The 12,807-nt window shown below is 47.9% G+C and overlaps 1 pseudogene; it reads left to right on the top strand.

Moving 5' to 3' along the window:
• Positions 1 to 9,897: 9,897 nt before the first annotated feature.
• LOC116572142 lies at positions 9,898 to 11,319 on the top strand (annotated as a pseudogene).
• The last annotated feature ends 1,488 nt before the right edge of the window (positions 11,320 to 12,807 follow it).

The following is a 12,807-nucleotide window of genomic DNA, read 5'->3' as shown; positions in this document are numbered from 1 at the left end:
AGAATGCGAGAAGCGTGACAAAGAGAGGAACCTGGAAGCAAGATGGGGAGATGGAGAGAGGGACAAGGGCAGCTAGGAACTCTTCCCTTTGTTCATTTACTCATTCATTCACCCAGCCAACGGGGAGTGAGACTCAGACACAGACGAAAAGCAGTGGAGGGAGAATAGGCTAGGGGACCAGAGCGGGGTCTTTCTTCTGCCTCCCAGCCCTCCCGGTGGGGTCCGCCGGAGGGATTAAAAGCCGGTGCCAGGACCTTGGGGATGGGGCTGTGGGCCCCAACATAGCCCCCACCCCCCGGAAAGCCCCCATTCGCTCCCTCTGAGCCATTCCCACCAACCTCAGAAGCCTGCAGGCCTCTGGTAGAAGAATTCTCTGCCGCTGAGCGATTCCCCTTTATGCTGTCCTCCACCCAGCTCTCCACACCCCACTCCGCCATCTAGCGGTCAGGCCGTGCCCCTGGCTGATCACATACCTGAGCAACAGTAGTCCTGGGAACTAACAGCCAGCCCTCGGCATGGCTCAAGAGCCTGTGCTCATCTTGCCACCATGACCTTGGCCTGCCAGTATGCCCCTCACCATGCCCAGCTGCTGGAGAGTCCCAAACACACTTGACCTCCCTGCTTTCAGCATTAGCTCATGCCCTTCCCTCTGCCAAGACCAGTTCGGGATTCAAGGTCATTTCCAGGAGCCTCTTTTGTCTCTCCTCCAAAGGCAGGAGACCTGAGGATCCCGCTAGCCCCCTCCTTTGATGGTGCCCAGTGTGGCTAGTTCAGCAGTGGCCCACCCTCCAGAACATAGCTGTCACCTACACTGAACCCACAGTGAATGTTTACTGTGCATTTACGTCTTCTATTTTATTGCAGTGCCTTTTGAAAGCAATTGTCCAATTGTGAACAAAAAAGTAGCTGGTGTGGGTCTAAAAGGCACAGGATGTCTCTATTCCCAACCCTCTGAGGGAAGATGGAAAAGGTCCAGGAAAACAAGCAAATTGGAGGAATCTCTGAAAGGGAGGCCACAGGAACAGGATCGAAGAGGGAACACACCCACCAGAGACCCTCAGGGCAGAACGGATGCGACAGGGAGCAGCTCAGGGCTCAAGCTGGGAATGACACAGGTTGGGTAGAACCCTGGTAGGAAGGCCCTGGGAACCATGAGCTCAGAGGCCAAGGTTAAGGAGCCCATTTATTGGTTGGCAGTGCCATCTACTGTCACATCCAAGAACAGCAGCCACATAAGCCGCATGGCCTCCTGCAGGATGTCCTGAGAAACTGGGAACCCTGGACCTCTCCTGAGAAAACAGACCACTAGACAAAAAAACAAACATTGGCAGAAGGAACTCTGAGAAACTTGAAAGTGTCATGTGCTTTGACCTGTGCTGTTTCTGTTATGTAAGTTCAATTTCCTAAGTTTTCTGTTCAGGCACGTGGTCGGTGATGAGAAACCCTTGATTGTAAAACAGGGTATAGGGGTGCCTGGGTGGCTCAGTTGGTTGAGCATCTGCCTTTGGCCCAGGCCATGGTCTCAGGGTCCTTAAATTGAGCCCCAAGTGGGGCTCTTTGCTCAGCAGGGAGCCTGCTTTTCCCTCTCACTCTACTTGCCACTCCCCTTGTTTGTGCTGTCTCTCTGTCACATAAATAAAAATCTAAAAAAAAAAAAAAAAGCAACAACAACCAAAAAAAAAAAAAAAAAAAAACAGGGTGTAGTCTTTGTGATGATTAAAGATGCTATGTTCTATTTTTTTTTTAAAAGATTTATTTATTTATTTATTTATTTAAATTTGACAGAGAGAGAGATACAGCAGAAGAGGGAAAACAAGCAGGGGAAGTGGAAGAGTGGGAAGCAGGCTTCCTGTGGAGCTGGGACCCAATATGGGGGCTCTATCCCAGGACCTTGGGCCCTTGATCTGGGCCCATGACCTGAGTTGAAGACAGACATTTAACAACTGAGCCACCCAGATGCCCCAAAGATGCTACGTTCTTCCCTCTCTAGACCCCACTAGGATGCTAGTGAAACATGTCACCAAAGAGTTGACAGGGCAGGAAGTGCAGCTCAACTCTTTCCCCCAAATCTGCTTATCCTCTGACCCTTGTTTCTGTAAAATAACATTCACGCTTAACAAGTGATAACCAAATGTTAATTAAAAAAATTTTTTTTAGTTTTTTTTGTTGTTGTTGCTTATTTATTTGAAAGATAGAGATCACAAGTAGGCAGAGAGAGAAAGAGGGAAGCAGGCTTCCTGCTGAGCAGAGAGCCCCATGCGAACCTTGATCCCAGGATCCTGAGATCATAACCTGAGCCCACGGCAGAGGCTTAACCCACTGAGTCACCCAGGCACCCCACCAAACGTTAATTTAGTTGTTTTGCAGGAGCTCAAGCTTTCATAAAGAAGCCAGCAGAATCCAGGACCACTGACATCCTCTTTGAGCACAACAAAATGAAATTGACCCTCCCACACTCAGCAAACTTCCCGGGGCTGATCTTGAGTCACATGACTCTTCCCCCTTTACCCTCTTTTGCTGGCTTTTATTTATTTATTTTTTTAAGAACTTTTTTTTTTTTTTTTTTTTTTTTTTTTAGATTTTATTTGTAAGAGGAAGAGAGCATGCTCACAAGCAGGGAGAGCAGCATGCGAAGGGAGAAGCAGGCTCCCCATTGAGGGGACTTGATCCCAGGACCCTGGGACGATGACCTGAGCCAAAGGCAGACCCTTAACTGCCTGAGCCACCCAGGTGCCCCTTGCTAGCCTTTCAAAATCCCTGACTCTACCCCTTCAGGTAGGCAGGGGTGTGTGAGTGTATGTGTGTGTGTGTGTGTGTGTACTTTTATCTTACTTTAGATTTATTTATTTGATAGAAAAAGTGGATGCATGAGCTGGGAGGAGGGCAGAGAGAGAATCTCAAGCAGACTCCCCACTGAGTGTGGAGCCCGACTGGGGGCTTGATCTCACCACTCTGAGATCATGACCTGAGCTGAAATCAAGTGTTGGACACTTAACCAACTGAGCCACCCAGGTGCCCCTATTTTATTTATTTTTTAATCGCCTTCAGATAGAGTAATTTTAATTCCAAGATAGCTAGCAAACAGTATTATATTAGTTTCAGGGGTAAAAATATAGTGATTCAGCAATCCCATACATTCGTCAGTGCTCATCCTGGTAAGTGTACTCTCTATCCCCATCCCCTATTTCACCCATCCCCCCACCCGCCTCCCCTGTGTGACCACCAGTTTATAGTTAAGAGTCTGTGTTTTTTTTTTTCCTTTGTTCATTTGTTTTGTTTCTTAAATTCCATCTATGAGTGAAATCATACAGTATTTGTCTTTCTCTCACTGACTTATTTCATTTAGCATAATACTGTATGGCTCCATCCATGTCATTGCAAATGGCAAGATTTCAATCTTTTTCATGGCTGCATAATATTCTGTTATACATACATACACATATCTTTATTCATTCATCTATCGATGGACACTTGAGCTACTTCCATCAATTTGTTGTTGTAAATAATGCTGCAATAAAGATAGGATTAGATTTTACTTATTTATTTGACAGACAGAGATCACAAGCAGGCAGAGAGGCAGGCAGAGAGAGACAGGGAAGCAGGCTCCCTGGTAAGCAGAGAGCCTGATGCAGGACTCCATCCCAGGACCCTGAGATCATGACCTGAGACAAAGGCAGAGACTTAACCCACTGAGCCACTCAGGCCCCCAGGATTATATACATCTTTTTGAATTAATGTTTTGATACTCTTTGTGTAAATACCCAGTAATGGAATGACTAGACCATACACTGTTTCCATGTTTAACTTTTTGAGGAACCTCCATGCTCTTTTGCAGAATGGCTGCACCAGTTTGCATTCCCCACTGACAGTGCATGAGGGTTCCCTTTTCTCCACATCCTCATTGACACTAGGGAATGTTTGAGGCTTGTCCTCTGTATCCTCGCGTGGCAGCCTTTACACACGATGTCTCAGTAATGTTTCCACTGTGCGTTGGACAGATGAACTTGGGTTCGGTCACACTAGTGTGAATAGAAGGGCCTACAAGCAGGAAGGAAGGAAAAGAGGAGCGGGCTTTGGTGGGCATGTGTTCAACAACTCAAGACATGGGGCTACGAAAGAAGAGTGCAAAAGGTTGAGGTGGCGAGATTGCAGCCTGGCATGGCCCCCAGAACTCACATCTCACAAAAGCCAGCTGGGTGACATCAGGGGCCTTCTAGACTATACCAGTGAAAGCCTCAATTAGGGCAAAGGGCTCAAAGAGGCTTATCCATCCGTATCCCAGATACCATTCTTAGGTCTGAGGGCCCTTCACAAATGACACAAAAAGGTCACAGGAGAAGAAATGCCAATGGATCTGAACACTTGAAAAGTGCCCAGTTTTATTTAAAATATGTAAACCCCCAGGAAAACTAGCTTGAGAATCCACTCCGTCCCCAACCACCTGCCACAGTCAAGTTTTTTAGCACAGAGTACACGCGTGCATGTCACATTATAAGCTCAAGTGTGTCCTCCCCCCCACACTCCTGTGTCGAAGTCCTAACCCCCAGTGGGCCCTAATCCAATCTGACTGGTGTCCTTATAAGAGAGATTAGGACCGGCAGAGAGACACAGAAGTGTCTCACATGCACAGGGAAAAGATCACATGAGGACACAGGGAGAAGATGGCCAACTACAAGCCCAGCAGAGAGGCCTCGGGAGAAACTGACCTTGCCAACATCTTGATCTTGGACTTCCAGACTCCAGAACTGCAAGAAAATAAGTTTGTTTTTCTAAGCTCCCTGGCACCCCCACGCTCTGTGGTATCTTGGTTCGGTGTCCAGAGTTTACTAACAAAAACAATCCATGAGGGCTAGGACAACCTCCACAGACAGCAGTGTGGTGATATCTAGCAAAAAGGGCATGTGATCACAGAATCAGACCTTCAAAGTCAGAAGACAAACTGATGGCTGCCAGAGGGAAAGGGAGGTAGGGGGTGGGCAAAATGGGTAAAGGGGAGTAAGTTGCAGGCTTCCAGTCGTGGAATGAAAACGGCACGGGGATGAAAGGCACGGCATAGGGAATACGGTCCATAATATTTTGATCACATCGTGTGATGACAGGTGGTGGCTACATTCGTGAGCCTAGCATGATGTGTACAGCTGTAGAATCACTACACTGTCCGCCTGAAACTGGTATAACATCATGCGCCCACTAAAAAACAAAACAAAACAGGGGCACCTGGTGGCTCAGTGGGTTAAAGCCTCTGACTTCAGCTCAGGTCATGATCCCAGGGCCCTGGGATCGAGGCCGCATTGGGCTCTCTGCTCAGCAGGGAGCCTGCTTCCCTTCTTCTCTCTGTGCCTGCCTCTATCTACTTGTGATCTCTGTCAAATAAATAAAATCTTTTTTAAAAAAAAAACAGTGGGGCGCAGGGGTGGCTCAGTTGCTAGGCGTCTGCCTTCGGCTCAAGTCATAATCCCAAGGTCCTGGGATGGAGCCCCACATCGGGCTCCCTGCTCCATGGGAAAGCCTGCTTCTCCCTCTCCCACTCCCTCTGCTTGTGTTCCCTTTCTTGCTGTGTTGCTCTCTGTCAAATAAATAAATAAAATCTCTTAACAAAGTTTTTTTAAAAAACCCTAATAAATAAAATTTTTTAAAAATAAAAATCATTCCATTTTGGGGCACCTGGGTGGTTCAGTGAGTTAAGCCTCTGCCTTCGGCTCAGGTCATGGTCTCAGGGTCCTGGGATCAAGCCCCGAATCAGGCTCTCTGCAGAGCCTGATGCTTCCACCACCACCACCCCCCACCCCACCCCCCCGCCTGGCTCTCTGCCTACTTGGGATCTGTCTGTCAAATAAATAAATAAAATCTTTTAAAAAAATTTTTCCATTGGGGCGCCTGGGTGGCTCAGTGGGTTGAGCCGCTGCCTTCGGCTCGGGTCATGATCTCAGGGTCCTGGGATCAAGTCCCGCGTCGGGCTCTCTGCTCAGCGGGGAGCCTGCTTCCCCTCTCTCTCTCTCTGCCTGCCTCTCTGTCTACTGTGATCTCTCTCTGTCAAATAAATAAATAAAATCTTTAAAAAAATTTTTTTTTTCCATTTCCCTCCAACCGCCCCCCCACCCAAAAAAAGACACATGACTCCTTTAGCCAGCAATGCCACTTATGAGAGTGTCCCACAGCCGTACTCAGCAGTGACCCACAGGGACACTGGCAGTAATAGTCACAGATTACTGGTCCATTAGCCGGAATGTGTGGCCATGTCATGGTCCACAGGTGCGGTGGCAGCTGTGCAATGTACCAGTGTAAAGCCTTTTGTGAGCCACTGTGCCTGGTTCAGGGAGATTCCTGGAGCTCATATACACAAGGTGCTCAGAGCAGCTGACACATCAGCAATTATGCTCCATGACTCAGCTGTCCCAACTCTTCCAGAAAAAAAAGTTCTCTGGACACTTGGGTGGCTCAGTCCGTTAAGGGTCTGACTCCTTTTTTTTTTTTTTTTCTTTTTTAAGATTTTAGTTGTTTTTTTGTCAGAGAAGACACAGTGAGAGAGAGAATACAAGCAGGGGGAGTGGGAGAAGAAGCAGGCTTCCCGCTGAGCAGGGTTCCTGAAACGGGGCTCGATCCCAGGACCCTGGGATCATGAACTGAGCCGAAGACAGATGCTGAAAGACTGAGCCACCCAGGTGCCTCAAGGACCTGGCTCTTGATTTCAGCTCAAGTCATGATCTCACAGGCCATGGATCAAGTCCCACATCAGGCTCAATGCTTAGCTCAACTCGGAGTTTGCTTGTTCGTTACCCTCCACTCTTCCCCTTGCTTGCTCATTTATGTCCCCCACCACTACCCCATCTTTAAAATAAATAAATGTTCTCTAATGAAATGGCCATGTGTCAAGATATTTCTCAGTAACTAGTATCTCCCAGACACCAGTGTCTCCCAGCCCCCATGACCCACTCTCTGCTATTTTCTTTTCAAACGTGGGATTCCACAAGAGAATGCCAGTGGTGCCTCTGATGGCCCAGTCAGGCATGCAGACTTGCTTTAGAAACCTGTTTGACAGCGACTTCGCTGTTTGAAGCCCTTAAAACAGGCTTCATTGAATTGAAAATCCAAAGCAACTGTCCCAGTTCTGTCCTGGTCAGTTTGAAACCCATTTGGTGTTGGTTGCATTGAAGAGAGTCCCCGGGCACAACTTGTAGCTCATCAGGAAAACAATTCTCCTTGCTAACAACCACATGGGTGCCTCAGTCTGGGGGTGTAATGCTGATGCGAGACTGTTGTGTGATTTAACGCAGATGGACTGTCCGGATTCCAGATGTGCATGTGTCTTGTCTTGTATCCCTAACTGGAAGCAAGACTCAGCAAAACAATGTGGTCAGAGATGACCAGATGGTGCAGGGCAGCTTATTGCTGGTTACAACGTTAGGGACCTTCACTATTTCCAAACCTGTGCAGCTGCTAACTATATTCCCTGCAAAGTCATGTCCGTTGAAGCCATTCTCAATCAGATCATCCTTTCTTGGAGAGACCGTTGTTGGTTTATGGAGTGCAGGCGAGTGAACTGGCTAAGCATGGTGCGGTGCCTCACCGTGAACAGCGCCTGCAGAAGAGAACCTAAGTACAAAGAATGTTTCCCTTGTCATTGCCGGCAAAGACGTAAGTTTTAAGGTTTAGCATGATGAGGGGCGCCTGGGTGGCTCAGTCAGTTGGGCATCCCACTTTTGGTTTCTGTGCAAGTCACGATCTCAGGGTCATGGGACCGAGGCCCACATCCGGCTCTCTGCTCAGTCGGGAGCCTGCTTCCCCATCTCTCTCTCTGCCTGCCTTTCTGCCTACTTGTGATCTCTGTCTGTCAAATAAATAAATAAAATCTTAAAAAAAAAAAAAAAAAAGATTTCTATTGGGCACCTGGGTGGCTCAGTCGTTAAAAGTCTGCATTCAGCTCAGGTCATGATCCGAGGGTCCTGGGATCGAGTCCCATATCAGGATCCCTGCCTGCTTCTCCCCCTCTCCCTCTGCCTCCCACTCTCCCTGCTTGTGCACTCTCTCTCTCTCCCTCTCTCTCTGTCAAATAAATTAACTTAAAAAAAATTAAATAAAATATCGGGTGTCTGGGTGGCTCAGTTGGTTGGGCAACTGCCTTCGGCTCAGGTCATGATTCCAGAGTCCCAGGATCAAGTCCTACATGCGGCTCCCAGCTCCATAGGGAGTCTGATTCTCCCTCCGGACCAGGGCCAGAACCCCATCATCCCCCCACCTCCACACAAGGCAGGTGCTCTCAGCTACCCAAATCATCACACTGGCAAGGCTTGGGAGCCTCTGCTTTGGGCTAAAGTTTTGTCTTCCCTTGTCCTCCGAAGCCCTATGGTGAAACCCTAACCGCTAAGACGATGGGAAATGGGACAGTACCCTTACAAAGAGACTCCAGGGAACTCCCAAGCCCCTTCCACCACCAGTCATTATGAACCAGGAAGCAAGCTCTCATCAGACACTGAATCTACCAGCACCTTGATCTTGTGCTTCACGACCTCCAGAAGTGGGAGAAATAGATGTTGGTAAGGGTAAGATGTTTAAGGGTAAGCCACCCAGCCTCTGGTATTTTTGTGTTTGGAATCTTTTTTAATTAACATAGAATGTATTATTTATTTATCACAGGTCTGTGATTCCTCGGTCTTACACAGTTCACAGCGCTCACCATAGCACATACCCTCCCCAGTGTCCATCCCCCGCCACCCCATCCCTCCCACTCCTCTCTCCTCCAGTAACCCTCAGTTGATCTCCTGAGAATAAGGGTCTTTTATGGCTTCTCTCCCTCTCTGGTTTTGTCTTGCTTCATTTTTCCCTCCCTTCCCTTATGATCCTCTATCTTGTTTCTCAATGGGATTTTTTTTTTAAAGATTTTATTTATTATTTGAGACAGAGAGAGTGAGTGAGAGAGAGGAAGAAAGACACAAGCAGGGGGAGCAGCAGAGGGAGAAGGAGAAGCAGGCTCCCCTCTGAGCAGGGAGCCAGATATGGGATTTGATTTCAGGACCCTGAGATCATGACCAGAGCCGAAGACAGACGCTTGACCGACAGAGCCACCCAGGTGGCCCTCTGGTATTTTTGTTCTAGCAACCCATGTAGCCTGAGACACTGCCCAAGGTTCACAGGCTGGAGGTTTGGGGTGGTGGCTCCATTCTGATGCAAATGCCTTCCGTCTGGGCAAGGGAGGCTGCCAGGTACAGATGGAAGGGAACCCAAACATTATGGCATCTGAGAGGGAGGGGTGGTTAGGAGAGGGTATGTGTCGTGGGAGGAGCAGGTCCCTGGACCAGTACTACAGAGTCTGGCTTGGAGGAGAAGCCTGGTGAAGATATGATGGGGCAGCCAGCCTGGGACAGCAGGTCCAGGTAGAGCACCAGGTCCTTTGTGGGGCAGGACACTGTGACCAGCATGGGGGTCTGAGAGCAGGGATGGTAACCCTAAGTGTGACCACTGCTAATGAGAGGCCACCTCGTTCCCACAGCTTGGGAGTCAGCTAGAGGCTGACTCTTCCACTGCCTGGAAGGACCAGAATGAAGATGCAGGAACCTGACACATCAAAGCCAAAACCCTGCAACAAACCCCAAGATGAGGAACCAGTTCCAGGGAATACCAAACGTCAAACCGTCTGCTAGAGCTAGTCCACAGCATGGACTTGAAGACAGACGCCTCCCACCTAGACCAGGGCTTTGTTTCATGTCGTGGCTGGTGCGACAAACCGACCAGGGTCGAGAGGGTAAGAGGATGGTGAAAAGAAATTAAGAGACAAAGAGATGGGGGCAGGAGGAGCACCAAGGAGGATGTCCAATAGTGCCAATTTTATTCAAGGCTGTGAGGCATTATATAGCTAACAGAAACAATCGTAAGAAAAGTATCTATTTTTAGCCCTTCTACACGATCACGCTGAGCTAGTACCCGCGCCTTGAATCGGGTCGCAACCTCAGCCATGCCTGCCGCCTGCCACTGCCTCTGGACCATGGACCCCCGCAAAGTGAGCGAGCTTCGGGCTTTGGTGAAAATGTATAAGCAGGATCCGAGCGTTCTGCACACGGAGGAAATGCGTTTCCTGCGGGAGTGGGTGGAGAGCATGGGGGGTAAAATACCACCTGCCACTCATAAAACTATATCAGAAGACAATATCAAGGAAGAAAAACCAGAGAGTAAGAAGGCGGAGGAAAACATAAAGACAGAGTGAGGAGAGTGATCTAGAAATTGACAGTGAAGGTGTGATTGAACCAGATAATGATGCCCCTCAAGGAATGGGAGATGAAAATGCAGAGATAACCAAGGAAATGATGGATCAGGCAAATGATGAAAAAGTGACTGCCATTGATGCCCTAAATGATGGTGAACCACAGAAAGCCATTGACTTGTTCACAGATGCCATCAAACTAAATTCTCGCTTGGCCATTCTGTATGCCAAGAGAGCCAGTGTCTTCATCAAATTACAGAAGCCAAATGCTGCCATTTGAGACTGTGACAGAGCTATTGAAATAAATCCTGATTCAGCTCAGCCTTATAAGTGGCGCGGGAAAGCACATAGACTTCTGGGCCATTGGGAAGAAGCAGCACATGATCTTGCCCTTGCTTGTAAACTGGATTATGATGGAGATGCTAGTGCAATGCTGAAAGAAGTTCAACCGAGGGCCCAGAAAATTGCTGAACATCAGAGAAAATATGAGCGAAAACGTGAAGAGCAAGAGATCAAAGAAAGAATAGGAAGGGTTAAGAAGGCTCAGGAAGAACATGAGAGAGCCCAGAGGGAGGAAGAAGCCAGGCGACAATCAGGAGCTCAGTATGGCTCTTTCCCAGGTGGCTTTCCTGGGGGAATGCCTGGAATGGCAGGGGGGATGCCTGGGATGGCAGGAATGCCTGGGCTCAATGAAATTCTTAGTGATCCGGAAGTTCTTGCAGCCATGCAGGATCCAGAAGTTATGATGGCCTTCCAGGATGTGGCCCAGAACCCAGCGAATATGTCAAAATATCAGAGCAACCCAAAGGTTATGAATCTCATCAGTAAATTGTCAGCCAAATTTGGAGGTCAAGCATAGTGCCCTTCTGACAAATAAAGCCCTTGCTGAAGGAAAAGCAACTTCGCTCACCTAATGGATGTCGCAATAATACAAACCAGTGTACCTCCGACCTTCTCATGAAAAAAGCTGGGGTGCTGTGAAGAGAATCCCTACCCCTCTGCTCCCCATGCAGCTGAAACATTCTACAATGGTTTGCCATTAGGGTATTCATTCAGATAATGTTTTCCTACTAGGAACTACAAACTTTAAACACTTTTTAAACCTTAAAAATATTTAAAAACATACTAAAAGGGTGTGTTAGTCCCTAAAAAAAAAAAAAGTATCTATTTTTAGCTGATAACTAAAGAGTTTGCAACATGCAAAGAAAATCCTTCAAGCTTTCCCATTATCTATTTCCCAAGCACCAATAGCAGACCTTCTAGCGCCAGATGTCCTGACTTCAAGGCCACTCAAGACATAGTTTGTGTAAGCACAGCACACTCTTACAGTGGTGTAGTCTATAGCCTGTGCAAGGACAGCAAGGACCAGCCAAGAATTTCTGACCCCGGCCAAATCGTCCCTGACTAGCAAACGTGTGGGAAGTCACATAGGCGTGTGCACAACACATAGCACAGACCCTTTCTCAGTGCTACTCTACTTTATCGACCTAAGCCTTTTGCTCGGCTATTCAGCCTTTAAAGGAGGCACAAGTCAGGGCCTGGTTTGGTCCTCGTCTCAAGCCTTACCGTGGCCTCCCACAGTTTCAAGTCCCCTTTCTAACACTCTCAAGGATGTCATCACAGTTAGTTGGGGGCGGCTACACCTGGGCTGAGCCCGATGCTTCTTACTAGGATTCCAGACGTCAGTAGAGTCCTGGGCCAAAGTTTTCTCTTCCAGGTAGCTGAAATGCCTCACTCAGACGTACTGTGCTTACGCTAGATAGCTCGGGACAGGGGCAAGGCTGACATTTTTTACCTTGCCACAAGAGTGCTGTTTTGGTTAGGCATAAACTCTCCTGTGGGGAAACCCATTATCCTCAGCATTATTTTTCTATTCAAGATGGAGACATTTTGATTCCCAGGCAGAAATGGCTACAAGACTACTATTGGCTGCTGGCTTCTCCAATCCAGATGGTGCCATACACTGTAGGTATTAGAAACAGCATTAAGCCTTGCCATAAAAACAAAAAACAACAAACAAACAAACAAAAAAACACCAAATACCATGAACTGGAGAGGCGGCTGGAGGAGGTCAAAGGTTCCTGACACTGTCTACATCCCTACACCAAGGGGTCTTCGCTCAGGGGGGCAGGAATTCTGTAGTGCAGTTGAACTCGGTCTGCAATTTTCCAACACTACTAGGATGCGTGTTTTCATTCACCCTGAGATGGCAGTACCCTCCAACTCCAAGGTCTGATCTCAGCCCCATGGGTTTGGAGGCAGCAGCACCCTTCTCAGAAGTCTGATTTCCACAAGGTGTCTCCCCCAGCATCTACATTTTGAGAATTCCAATTTCCTCTCTTGGTCCCCCGCAGCCCTAGAGCTAGTGGCTGTCCCTGTGATCATCTGGGTTTTCTCTGCCTGGAGTTCTATAATGCCCAGTGACCAATTCTTAATGTTTATGTTTTATTATTATTATTATTATTATTATTATTATTAAGGAGGCTCCCATCCAGCATGGAGTCCGATGCAGAGTTTGAACCCATGACCCCTGAGATTGAGACCAGAGCCAAGAATGGGACACTTAAGCAACTGAGGCACCCAGACACCCCACCAATTCTTTATGTTAAATT

This window comes from Mustela erminea, chromosome 13 (genome assembly GCF_009829155.1).
Source record: "Mustela erminea isolate mMusErm1 chromosome 13, mMusErm1.Pri, whole genome shotgun sequence".
Lineage (NCBI taxonomy): Eukaryota > Metazoa > Chordata > Mammalia > Carnivora > Mustelidae > Mustela > Mustela erminea.
Note: the sequence above shows the minus strand (reverse complement) of the source record. Positions and strands in the feature narration are given on the sequence as shown.